Here is a 14,078-nt window from a genome sequence, read left to right on the forward strand (position 1 = left end):
CTCCCTACAGAAAAAAAATGCTTATTCCTGAAGTGAATCAACTAGAAGATGATCGAAATGTTAGCAATACTGGATCCTCTCATCCATGAGCAGGGATGCTCCTCTTAGGCAGAAAAACAAAAGGAGAGCTCCTTGAGATGGGTATTTCTGAGCAAACACTGGAGAGAAGTGAGGGAGCCAACTATGGCATGATCTGGAGGAAAGACATCAGAGGAGTAACAGAAAAATGTGCCTGTGGCATTCATGAAGCCTATTGCAACAGAATTAATTTACAGAAAGGGGGGAAATAATAGATCAAATCAGTAAGTTACTGATTTAGTGGGGAAAAGGGGCAAGGCGATCGAGGTAAGTCCTATGGGTTGTGATTCCCACATGCCCAGAAATCCTTTCAGGTGAATTTCTATTTCCTATGCCACAGGTTTCAGTGACAGATTCAGTAATATGTGTTGTGCAACTTCTGAAGGCCAGAACATGTAACTGCCTCAGTAGCTTCAAGCATATTTGAGATGAAGACTCCTCTGTCTTTGTGCCTAGATATCAGTGAAGGGCAGGATTCATGACCTCCACAATGAAATAGCAGAAAGCTTAGGTTGCTTATATCACTAAGATTCTGGACTATTCCCTATTACTTATACAATATCCTGACTCATACACAGTTCATAATAAGAACTTGTGCTTTTATTCTGAGTCCGATAGGAAGCTAGTGGAGATTTATGGAAGATAGGAAATGGTTTTGACTTTTCTTTAGAAAAAAAATCACTCTGCTTTGATAAGAACAGGCTATAAGGGCTCATCAAGGGTAGAAGTTCTCTGTGAAAAGAGAAAGTATTGAGAACGTGCTTATCTGTGGGGTGGGGGGCACAGCCATCTGAATAAAAGCAGGGTGAACAAAGCCATCTGCCTGGCATTAGTCTCTGTGTTGTTCCTACTTACTCTTTCTTGCTTTGGCATTTTATCTTTAATTGGGACATCATCTTTTCACTTTCCCTCTGTTCACTTGCCTATGGCTGAATCCTTATACACACAAACAATAACTGTAACAAAAAAAAAATAAGTGACTGATTTAAACTGCAGTCACATATATTCAGGATCTACTCTATGACAGGTAATGGAGAGCTAATAGATAGCAAATCCTTTCTGCTTGACCTTGAAGTGTCTCAATCTAGTGGAACCTCAGGACAAATACAATGAGTGTATATATTATTGTAAAAATGCCAATGTTCTTTAAGAATTTGTGTGTTAGAGTAGTTAAGGAGAGGTTAACCAGATAATTAGTATTGATTTCATAGGGCAGGTACAACGTGAGCTCTGGGGATAAAAAGGGATTTTTATGAGTGAAGAATTAGGAAGATATTTTAATAAAAGTAAGTACACATAGCTATCAGTGAGGAAGTTGTATCATATCACCATCATTTTCAGATACAATATAGACCACTTCTGAATAAATGATTTTTAAAAACTAAAGAAAAAAGTAATATAATTTGGAGAAACAGTGAGGCAGTAAAATAGTGAAGACCTTGAATATCAGAATGGAGAAAACAAAGAGAAGACAAAGAGAATGCTTTAGCATTATTCCAATTTCAATCTGGCTAAAGGGTAACTAAAATTTTAATATACAATGATGAAATGGGTGATTTAAAACATGGTCATGGCAACATATCTGATTTGAGTGTATTTAGACAAGTTATTTTATAATTGCTAGCCAGAAGGAGGATATTAAACAAGAAATGCTTGCATTAAGGGTTAATAAACATTAATTTACTTGAAAACAAATTTCTGAAACAATGCTGTAAAGAAAATTATTAATTCTACTAAAAATTCCTGTGTAAGAAAAGAACTTTTGAATATTTACCAATACTACTATCTTCAAGCAAATTTCTACAGTATTAGAACAAATGTTATCTTTTCCATTGGCATAATGTTCACTTATACGTCCAGTCTTCTGTAAAGGTCAAAAGGATTTCTAGAGAAAAAAAGATAGATTTTATGTAGTAAACAATTATTCAAAGGAAAATTAAATTAGGGGACATTCTAGAAAGGAACCGATATGACCTACGGTGCACAAGAGAATGTGGATAAAAAGGTTTCATGTGTCCTTTGGGATCACTTACATTGCCATTCTGAAGTATAAAATATTATAATTGTGTTAGCACAGTCATCAATGACAGACAATATAGAATATTGTGATTCTTAAGCAGACATTTCATATTGCATCCTGATGAAAGAAACTGCCTGATTTTTTAATTGTTTATGTGGAAGGTGTTTCACTCTGATGAAAAAAACAGCGGACTTAATTCCTTTTAAGCAGATAAAATTGAGTCAATAAAATTGCAAGCCTCAAGACAAAGAATTAAGCACTAACTAAAGCCTTTTTAAAAAAGATAGATTGTGATTTTGGTTCTTTAAACTATGACAGTTTTACATGACAAAGTAATGTTGCTCTGAGAATCCTAAATTTATATTTCTGGCATATGTTATTTTTAAAACCCTGGACCTTGAATAACAGGAGAAAGTAGAAGTTACTATATGTAGCCTATATGTTTATTTATAATGGAATGCTTGATAATGGAACTGCCTGGGCTGCTGTTGTTTTCTTTCTTTAAAGATGGGTAGAGGAGATAGGAAGGGTAAGGAAACAGGAAGGACAAAGCATGGTGCAGTGACAATAATCACAGGAGCCACAGGAGAAAGCGTAGGACTATCCCAAGGCCTCCACGGCAATTTCCTTGGATCTTTGTGTGGCACAGAGGACACATGAAATGACCCAGATAAAAGCTAATTGAGTGCTGTGATTTGTGAATGTCACTGTGTCAATTCTGAGAGTTGACATTTGGTCTGCAAGGTAAGAGTGGGTGTTACCTTTGTATAGTTCATCAAACTCCGATATTTTCTACTCAAAAGTTCACTCTCCCAGACTGGTTTTTTAATATCTAATATAAATTCTTATCCTAGACCAGTCTGTCTGCCAAAATCATCTGCAATCCAGTGTCTTCTCTTTTTCTTTCTGAGTTTGTCCAGTCTACAACAGTAAGTTCTCTTAGGTACCATGGAGAAGCAAGAACACACAAAATCCTCAGAATACTTTCTGAGGCACTCATTTTGTCTTTGTCCATCCGTGCTCAGTTTTATCTATCCTCACATATGTTCAAAGGATTTCTGCTCACATTTCCTTCTCTCTGCCATGGAAAGTTTGGTTGTATAACACAGAATAACCAACACATTTAATCTCTTTGAACATAAATACAGAGGCATTTGCTTTGTCTTACCTGCTCTTTTGGTAGGTCATTGTTATGGTTTGGATGTGAGTTGTCCCCCAAAAGCTCACATGTGAGACACAACTCAAGAAGGTTCAGAGGAGAAGTGATGGGTTGTGAGAGTCTTAACCCATCAGTGAATTAATCTCCTGATGGAATTAACTAAAGGCAGGTGGGTGTGGCTGGAGGAGATGGGTTCTGGAGGCGTGGCTTTGGAGTATATATTTGTATCTGGCAAGTGGAGATCTCTCTGCTTTCTGATTATCATGTGAGTTCCTTTCTTCTGCTATGATATTCAGCCTCACTTGAGCCCTGAGAAATGGAGCCTGCTGTCTATGTATTGAGACCTCTGTCTGAAACCATGAGCCCCCAAATAAACTTTTCCTCCTTTAATATTGTTCTTGTTTGGTCTTCTAGTTGCAACAGTAAAAAAGCTGACTAAAACAGTCAGATAAACTGGAGACCATACATATCTTGAAATATATTGTCAGCTATAAAACTAATATTCCAGAACTGAATGATTCTGGTTTGGAATCAGATGTATAATAATATGAGTCAGGGATGAGCAAATATTTTATGTAAATAACCATACTTAAATATTTTAATCTTTCCAGTCCAGATTGGTCTATATCTATATACATATTTGTTTTCTTTAACAACACTTTAATAATAAATCCCACTGATCCTATAATTATAATGCACCAATAAAAATAAACAAATATAAAAATAAATGAAAAAAACAACACTTTACAACATAACAAAAATTTTTAGTGTACAGGTATTAGGAAAGTAGAAAGTGGGATGGATTTGACCTATGTAGAACAAAGAATTCCAATTGAAATACATTTGCCGTAATTATTTTCATCTATGTAATATGTCAGAACATTTGTTCATAAAAATTCAAGAGAATTTTCTGACCCAGATATAGTAACGAAGACCTGATGTTACCTTTCGTGTGAACGACTAAAAACTGAACAAAATATGAGACAACACTTTTTAAGCCTGTGCATACCATGAAACAAAGTACAGCAATCAAGTGATCCCTGAGAAATGGGATATAAATCAGATGAGCCTAAGAATTGCCTTCAACTACTGTCTGGAAGGCATTTTCAGGCTGCAGTTTGGGGAAAGAAGCATAACTACTGTCATCTAGATTCTTGAGTTGAGATGTTAGAATTGGGAGCCTGGAGGAGAACCAGGTTGCCAAAGTTCAGAGTGTCAGAGAGGAGAAAGTTGCATAGGGAGAGATCTCCATAGGATAATGTGGCAAGAAGAACTTATCAAATGGCAATACCTTGATACTGAACATTCCAAATGCCAAAGTTGTGAATCAATAAATTTCTGTTCATTATAAATTACCCAGTTTCAGGTATTTTGATGTAATAGCAGAAATTGACTAAGATATTCATAACAAAATTCCCTCAATAGAACATAATAATTTTTTATTCATGTAATAACAAAGATTAAAGATATAAAAAGTGAAAGTTGGTAGAAATTCAGGAAAAAAACAAATTCTCAAATATAGTTTGAAATTTTATCATCTGCTATGGTCCATAGGATTCCAAATGCCTATGATGAAATCATAACTCCCAAGTGATACTAGGAGGTAGGGCTGTCTGAAGGTGATAATGTCATTGGATGAAACTCTCATGAATGGGGATTCATGCTCTTAAAAGAGATCTAAGAGAAGTCCCTTCCATCATGTAATGACAGAGCAAGAAGATGTCCTCTGTGAGTCAGAGAGTGAGCTCTCACCAGATGCAGAATTTGTCTTGGTCTGGGACTTCCTCACCTCTAAAATAGTGAGAATAAATTCCTGTTGTTGTTTTAAGTTACCTAAGCAATAATATTTATTATACCTTCCAAAACAAAGACTCCATACCTTACTCAATAACTGAGAGAACAAGTAAATAAAATGTCTTAAGTATATAGAAAACTCAAATATCATTATCAACTCTATTGATCATTGACCTATTTCTCAGAATACCCTACTGAGCAATTTCTGCAAGGGCATAAAGAACATTTTCAAAAATCTGACACATTATGAACCACATGGACTGAATTTCATCCTGTCCCTTCCTCCCAAGAACATAGTTGGAGTCCTAAGACTCCAACAGTATTTGGAGACAGGACATTAAAGGAGGTGATAAAGGTTGAATAAAGATAGAAAGTGGAACCTTAATTCTAGTGAAGTGTGTCCTTACAAGAAGAGAAGGAGAAATCAGAGAACTCACTTTCTATTCACATACACAGAGGGTAGAAAGTGAGGCACAGTGAGAAGGTAGCAATCTGCAAGCCAGGAAGACAGGTATCAGCAAACACTAGTCCTACAGAAACCTTGATCTTGTACACCGAGCAACCAGAACTTTAAGAAAAATCAACCTCTGCTGTTTAGCCGTCAGTTTCTGGTGTTCTATTTTGCAGTTCAAACTGAGAATGTTCATGGGAATAAAATTTTAAGTCAATTATAGAAATAAGTCAGGGGAAAAAAATTCAAATAGGTAGAAACTAAATAATACACTTGTATCTAATCTATTTGTCCATGAAGAGATCAAAAGAGAAATTATGAAATAGTTTGAATAAAAAACAAATTGAACCAAACATCGAAATCTGTGGGAGAAACCTGAAGAAATCCTTACACTAAAATAGGTAGCACTAAATATCTACATGAGAAAAATACTATAAATTCTTGAATTCACAATTTCACAAAGTAGTGTGAAATCAATAACATGGCTTACATAACTTAAAAAAAAGAACTAAAAGAAGACAAAGTAAATCCAAAATGAACAGGCAAAAGCAAAAGATAAATATTAGAATGGAAAAATCTCATAAATAGATAAAAGTAAAATGATTAAGATAATTACAAAATCAAGTCTGGTTAGAAGATAAACAAATTGTTAAAACTTGAGCCAGAAGATAAAAGACAGAAATCATGAATATGAGTAATTAAAATAGTCATATCATAAAAGATAATACATATCTTAAAAGTAAAATAATGGGAGCTGGGTTTGTAGCTTAGTTGTAAAGTACTTGCTTCACATGGATGAGGCACTGGGTTCACCATATAAAAAATACAATAAATAAAATAAAATATTGTGTCCATCTAAAACTAAAAACATTTTTTTTTTTTTTTTTTTTTTTGCAGTACTGGGGATCAAACTCAGGGCCTTGTGCTTGCAAGGCAAGCACTCTACCAGCTGAACTATCTCCCCAGCCCTAAAAACATTTTTTAAAAAAGTAAAATAATGGGATATTGTAAACAACTTCATGGCAATAATTTTGATACCTTACATGAAAAGAACAAATTTATTAAAATGCTAAAACTGCCAATTCTTACTCAATAAAAATAGCTATTATAAATTTAAATTTGAACTTAAAAATCTTGCAGAGAAAATTCTAATCCTACGTGAATCTACAAACTCAAAATTCTGAAAAAGATAGAATAATCCTGAAATCACTGTATGGGGGTAAAATTATCCTAATACAAAAATCAGACAAATGTATTGCCAGTAAATTAAATTATACACCAGATTTTCATAAAAAAGATGTAAATATCCTATGCAAATTTTATTTTTTTTATTTTTGTATTTTTTTTAACAATGGAAATCTGTAATATATAATTTTCAAGTCAACATTTTAAACTAAAAGGAAGTCATATGATCTCAGTAAAAATTGGCATTAAGTCACCATCCATTTCTGAGTAAATTTTAAAAACACTCAGGGAATGATGAGTGAAAAATAACTCCATTAGACTGATTTTTAAAAAGCAACATGATTTCCATTTTATTGAACATAGGAAACTGAACTACTTTTCCTTTAAGATGGGGAACAAAACCTCAATGCCAACTCTCTCTACTCCTATATAACATACCAAACATCATAACCACTGCAATAAGGTAAGAAAAAGAAATAAAGGAAATTCATATATTAAATGAAGAATTAAAACCATCTTCATGTACAAAAAAACATAATTTCCTATGCAGAAAATTCTATGGAATCTATGAAAATGCTCAGAGCATTAATAAGTAAATTTCACAAAGCCAACTGTATTCCTAAGTACTAGCAATGAATAAACAAAACATTTTTTTAAATATTCATTTGACATGGAATACAAATATGAAATATTTATGGATAAATCTACCAGATTTGAAAATTGCAAATACTACTCGGCTAAATATTCAAAAGATTTAAATAAATGTAGTTAAATCATGCATTCACAATGGGAAGACTTAGTACTGTGTAGATGTCATTCTTCCCAAACAGATCTATAGCTTTGGTACAATTCCAATCAAAATACTAGCACTTTTTATAGTAATTGACAAGTTTATTATAAAATTTATACGAAAATACAAAGGTCTTAGAATATCCATAATGACTTAGAAGTAAAATTAATTTAATGGATCAAAATATGGGATTCCAATATTTTTCTTAAAGACACAGTGGTGAAGATAATGTAGCTGGCATCAAAACAAATAAAATAGTCAACAATATAAAAGTCTAGAAATGGACCCACACGTACATGGTCAAGTGATTGTTGCTAAGTGCAAAGTATAGAGTGTTAAAATAGTTATCTTTACAATAAAGGTCACTAGTACAATTAGATGTCTATCTATATAGGAATTACTTTTATCAGTTAATCACAAACGATGAAAAATTTGTAAAAACTAAATTTAAAAATCTTAGGACAATATAAGAAAAATCTTTATGACTGGCTTATAAACTGATTTTTCAAAGGAAATTTTAAAAGACAAGACATAAGCGCTTTGAAACATTGCTATTTATATACCAAAAAGGGCTTATATCTATAATACAGGATAATTTTATACATAAAGAATTTTCAAAATTCAATAAGAAGTTAACAACCTAATTTTAATAGTTACCCACAAACTGATATTTTAGTTTGGAACTGTCAGATTAACTTTGGAATTTAATTTAATTTAAAATTTCAGTGACTAATAAGGCTATTTTTCATACTTGTCTTAAAACCTGCTATTAGTTTTTTTCCCCTGCCCCACTTTCCCTTAAACACTGTGCCAAGATAGAGATTAAATGGGGGTGGGGGTGTGGGGAGTGAGAGAGAAGAATGGGGGAACTTTAGATTATGTAGAAGGAAATGAGAGGGAGGTGGGGTATGAAAATGGTGGAATGAGACAGACATCATTACCCTATGTACATGTTTGATTACATGAATAGTATGAATCTACATCGGTACAACCATAAAAATGAAATGATGTACCCCATTTGTGTACAATGAATCAAAATACAATCTGTAAAAAAAATTAAAAATAAATAATTTTTAAAAATCAAACAGTAAAGATTATGACACACTTTATTACATATATACACATTCACTTACTTTATATACTTAAATACTTATGTTTCTATTCTTAGATATTACATCTGGATTCATCACACTGAAAAAAATAAACTATTTATGCCCTTGTTATTTGAAATATGAAAAGAAAGTGTATAATACCAAAGAATTTAAAAGATAAGCAAATTTCATGTAGAAATGATGGGTAAATTTTGAAGACATACAAGGAACTATACTACAGAGATTATCTTGTATAAGATTATTTTTCCCTACATTTTACTGGATTTGTTCTCAGATATACAGGAATAAACTATGAATATAAAAATTATATTTTCTCCTGAGAAAAATATAGTAGCCTATTCATTAAAAAAAAAGACTGTGCATGTGTGTATGTGTACACTTAGTCATTTGCATCTGACTTCTGCTTTTGTTATTGTTGTTTTCCATTTAGCAAAGAAAGTATTGGAAGGATAATTTTGGAACAAAGTAGATTTACATTTGTATCTAATACTTAATAACTTTTATTACCCATGGGTAAGTTTCTTCATCTAGAAAAGTTTTCTTCAACTGTAGCATGAGGTCATCAATCCCTAAGGTACTTAAGAAAGGTAAACTAGTTAGCACATGCAAGCATCTAACACATGCCTGATGCTCACAGAATGTTAATCATTTCTCTATGTTGACTCGTTGCTTGAACTAAAGAGCTGAGGACTGTTATGCATGTTCAAAAACAAACCAAAGAAATTAATGCATAGCAATATTTATAAAATATGAATTCAAATATTATAATTATACATGATATACTATATATTATATGATATATAAATCCTATATTTATATATTACCATGTTATTATTATTTATTACTTTCTAAATATTTTTGTCTGTATTTATTGATAGTCGACAATTACTAGTTGAGATAATAATGATGTCTCATACTCTTTCCATGGTATTTAACTCTTTAGAGCATATATTAAAAAAGTAATCATCTGAGTCATTCTCAAGATTTTCTTGTAGAAGTGTAAAATGATGGCAAATTCTTTTAATTCAATTATTTGGAAAAATAGAAAAATCAAATGTTCAATATAATCAGGATCCAAGTGATTTTAAACATATGATGGATAGGAGCATTGTTAATTAAAAAAAACTATTTTTGCTCTACTGTCAAACTTTACTTGATTTCATTTCATCAGTTACACAGGTATTTAACTCTACACTATGAGTGAAGCAAGTTTAAACAAAGAATAAATTCATGAAATAAAGCAACTAAGTAAGATTTTGGAGCACGATGGCAGAATTGCTCCCCTATAAGTATTCACTGACAGCAATGATGATTTGGCAGCCAAATGTAGCATGGGGTCATTAATCCCTAAGGTACTTTCTCTACAGAGAAAAGTGTCTGTATGGGAATTGGGGGCTCAGGTAGGAGGCTGTGAAACCCAGAAAAGACTAAGATTGAGAAGGGTTGTTTTGCAATGGAAGACTGGCACTCACCTGGCAGGTTTGCCAACTGAGGTTATGGCTGCAAGCCTGGAAACAGTGTCATTCTCTTGTGGGAAACATTTGCCATTAGTTCTGTCAACCCTTCTCCACTGTGATTCTGCACACAATCTCATTAATACAGGGACCCCAAAACAAAGATCCTTACTTGCCAAAAATCCACCTGTAAATCCTAGATGTGTTTGCTCCTTCAACTGCTCAGACACCAAGGCAAGGCTACACAGATAATTAAGTGTTGGGCAAACATGCTATCATCAAAAGAAATTGATAAAACTCAGACAAATAATGATCAAGAAAAAATGTATAGTCAAAATGAGGATTTAATAATGAATTAAAAACCATAAAAAAGCATCACACACAAATTTTGCACATGAAGAATACAATGGAATAAATTAAAAATTCAGTAGAGAGTTTCAACAGTAGACTCAAAGAATCAGGGCCCTTTAATATAAGTTTTTTGAAATCAGGCAATCGGAGGAATGAAAATATAAAAGAATGAAAAACATTGAAGAAACCCCAAGGATTATAAGGTATAACCTACAAATGAATTTGTGAATTATGAGATAACCAAAAAGTAGAGGGAGAGAAAAAAGTAGAAAATGTATATTAAAATCTAATGACTCCCACTCCTGGGCCTATATCCAAAGGACTTAAAATCAGCATACTACAGTAGCGCAGTCACATCAATGTTACAGCAGCTCAAGTCACAGTAGCTAGATTGTGGAGCCAACCAAGATGCCCTTCAATAGATGAATGGATAAAATACAGTGGTATATATACACAATGGAATAGTATTCAGCCATAAAGAAAAAATAAAATTATGGCATTTGCAGGTAAATGGATGGAGTTGGAGAATATCATGCTATGTGAAATAAGCCAATCCCACAAAACCAAAGGCCAAATGATTTCTCTGATAAGTGGATGATGATACATAAGGGGGAGAAGGGGAGAAGGGGAATAATGGAAGAAGGGTGGATTACATAGAGGGAAATGAGGGGTGGGGAGGGGGGCAGGGGAAGGGAAGATAACAGAATGAGACAAACATCATTATCCTAAGTACATGTATGATTACACAAACAGTGTGACTCTACTTCCTATACAACCTGAGGAAATGATTGTTGCACCCTATTTGTGTACAATAAATCAAAATATAATAAAAAATAAAATAAAAAGAATTTAATGCCTCAAAACTTTCTAAAATTTGGGATGAATATAGACATCCAGCACAAAGGATAACAAAAAAAAGATGAATTCAAAGGATACACCAAGACACATTATAATCAAAAGGTCGAAAATCAAACATAAGGAGCAGCAAACAATAAAATCTCCATAAGGCTCTCAGGGAACTTTTCAACAGAAACATTGCAGGCACAGGGGAGAGAGAGGATCTATTCAAATGGTAAAAGAAAAAGCTGCCAACCAAAAATACTATTCACAGCAAAGCTGTCTTCAGAAATAAAGAAGAAATAAAGATATACCAGTCAAACAAATGTTGAACAATTTATCACCATTAGACCTGCCCTAAAAAATGATAAAAGGAGTTATTTGAGTTAAAGTAAAAGGAACTAAGCAACAACATGAAAATTTGTAAAAGTGCAAAACTCACTGGTAGCAGTAAGTAGATAGTCAAATCAGAATATTCTAATATTATAATGGTGGTATTTATATCACTTTTTATTATGGTATAAAAGCTAAATAAAATATTTAAAATAATGATAGAGATATTAATTTTAATTAATATACAGTATTAAGGGATTTTGCATGATAAAGTATGATTAACATAGCTGGGGGCAGTGACAAATACATGTAGCCCCCTAAGTCCCTAAGTGAAGAGGAGAGCGAGAGCCCAGGCATTTGAGACTAGCCTGGGCATGTAAGGAGAACCCCTGTCTATAACTAGATGTTCGATAAGTGTGATATCAGTAGCATAAAATGCCAATGAACAGAAAACTAAAAGTGTGGAGTTTAATATGCAATTGAAATAAAGTTGTTACAAACTTAAATACATCGCTGTAGCTATATTTTGTTTTATCCTCATGGCAACTACAAAGAAAAACCCTTCATTATTTAGGGGGAAAAAATTAAGAAAAGAAACCAAAGTATAATACCATGAAAAAAAAATCAACAAATCAGAAAGGGAATTAGTAATAAAGGAAGAAAGAACCAAGGGAACAGCAGAAAACAATTAACAAAATGGCCATAGGAAGTCCTTATCTATCAATAATGATTTACATGTAAATGGATTATATTTCCTAATTAAAAATCATAGAGGGACTGGGTAGAATATTTTTTTTAAAAGAGAAATCAAAGAATATGTTTGCATTCTAGAAGAAAATCACTTTGTCTTTAAGGATACATAGACGCTGAATGTGAAGGGATGGAAAAAGATATTCCATGCAAATGGCAACCAAAGAGAGCAGGGATGCCAATATTCATATCAAACAAAATAGACTCAGTTAAAATCTGTCACAGGAGGAAAAGTGATAGAATCAAAAAGTGGTAATGATCAAGAAAATATTGCAATATAAATATGTATGTACCCAACCACCAAAACCAAAATAGATAAGGAAAATATTAACCAAGCTTAAGGAGAAATAAAAATATAATAGTATGGGACTGCAATACCCATTTCTAACCAATAGATAAATCATCCAGACAGAAAATCAATGTGAAAAGAGCAAACTTGAATAGCACTGTGGACCAAATGGAATAAACTGGCATGTGAAGAATATTCTGCCCCACAGCAGCAGAATATCATTCTTCTCTAACTAACAAAAATTATTCTCCAAAACGGATCAATTTGATCTACAAAACAAGTCTTCACAACTTAAGTAAACTGAAATATATCAAGTATCTTTTCCGAACATGATGTGAAACTAGAAATCAAAACCAAGAAGAAAACTGGAAGATTCACAAATGTGTGGAAATTAATACTATCTCCAAACAACCAATGAGTCAAGAAGAATTATAAATGTAAATCACAAAGTATTTTGACACAAAAAATGATGAAAACATTTCATACTAAATCTTATGATATGCCTTAAAACCAGTGCTAACAGGCATGCTTATGGTGATAAATAAAAATAAAATATCTCAAATAATATAACTTTATATCTGAAGACACTATAAGAAGAACAAATTCAGCACAAAGTCAACAAAAATAAAATAAACATAAATAAAATCAGAGTTTAATAAATAAAATAGAAAGTGAAAGACAAAAGATGAACAAAGCAAAGACTTGGTTATTTGAAAGAAATATTGACAAACTTAGTTAGCCTAATGAGAGAAAGAGAAAACGGAAAACACATAAATATAATTATATACAAAAGTAACGACACAACTGATAACCATAGAAATACAAAGAATTGTAAGAGACTATTGTGAATAACTACATGCTAACAAGTTGGATAACTTAAAAAATAACATAATTCCACAAACAATAAATTTCCAAGACTGGATCATAAAGAAATAGAAAATATGAACATATCAATAACATGTTAGGAGAGTGAATCACTAATTAAAATATTTCAAAAAAGAAAAGTTCATAACCTGATGACTTTTAAAGAATTTAAAGAATGAACACTAATCTCTCTAGAACTCTTCCAAAATTTTCATAAGGAGAAAAAAATTCCAAACTCAATGTAATGATATCATTATTACCTTCTCCCAAAGTCAGATAAAGAAAATACAAGAAAATTATAGACCAATATCCTTGATTTATAGATTCAAAAATCCTAATCAAAATACTAGCAATCTAGATTCAACAGCACATTGAGAGAATAATATACCATAACCAAGTGAGATTTTTTACTGGGATGTAAAGATGATTCAACATATACAAATCAGTAATTGTGATACACCACAGTAGCAGAAAGAAAGAAAGATGAAAATTGTATGGTCATTTCAAAAGACAACAGAAAAAGCAATAGGTAAAGCATAACATCCTTTCAAAAATTTCAATCTCTTTCCATAATAAAAGAAAAAAAATTCTCAACAAATTCTCTAAGAAAT

This window comes from Sciurus carolinensis, chromosome 14, assembly GCF_902686445.1.
Source record: "Sciurus carolinensis chromosome 14, mSciCar1.2, whole genome shotgun sequence".
NCBI classification, from domain to species: Eukaryota; Metazoa; Chordata; class Mammalia; order Rodentia; family Sciuridae; genus Sciurus; species Sciurus carolinensis.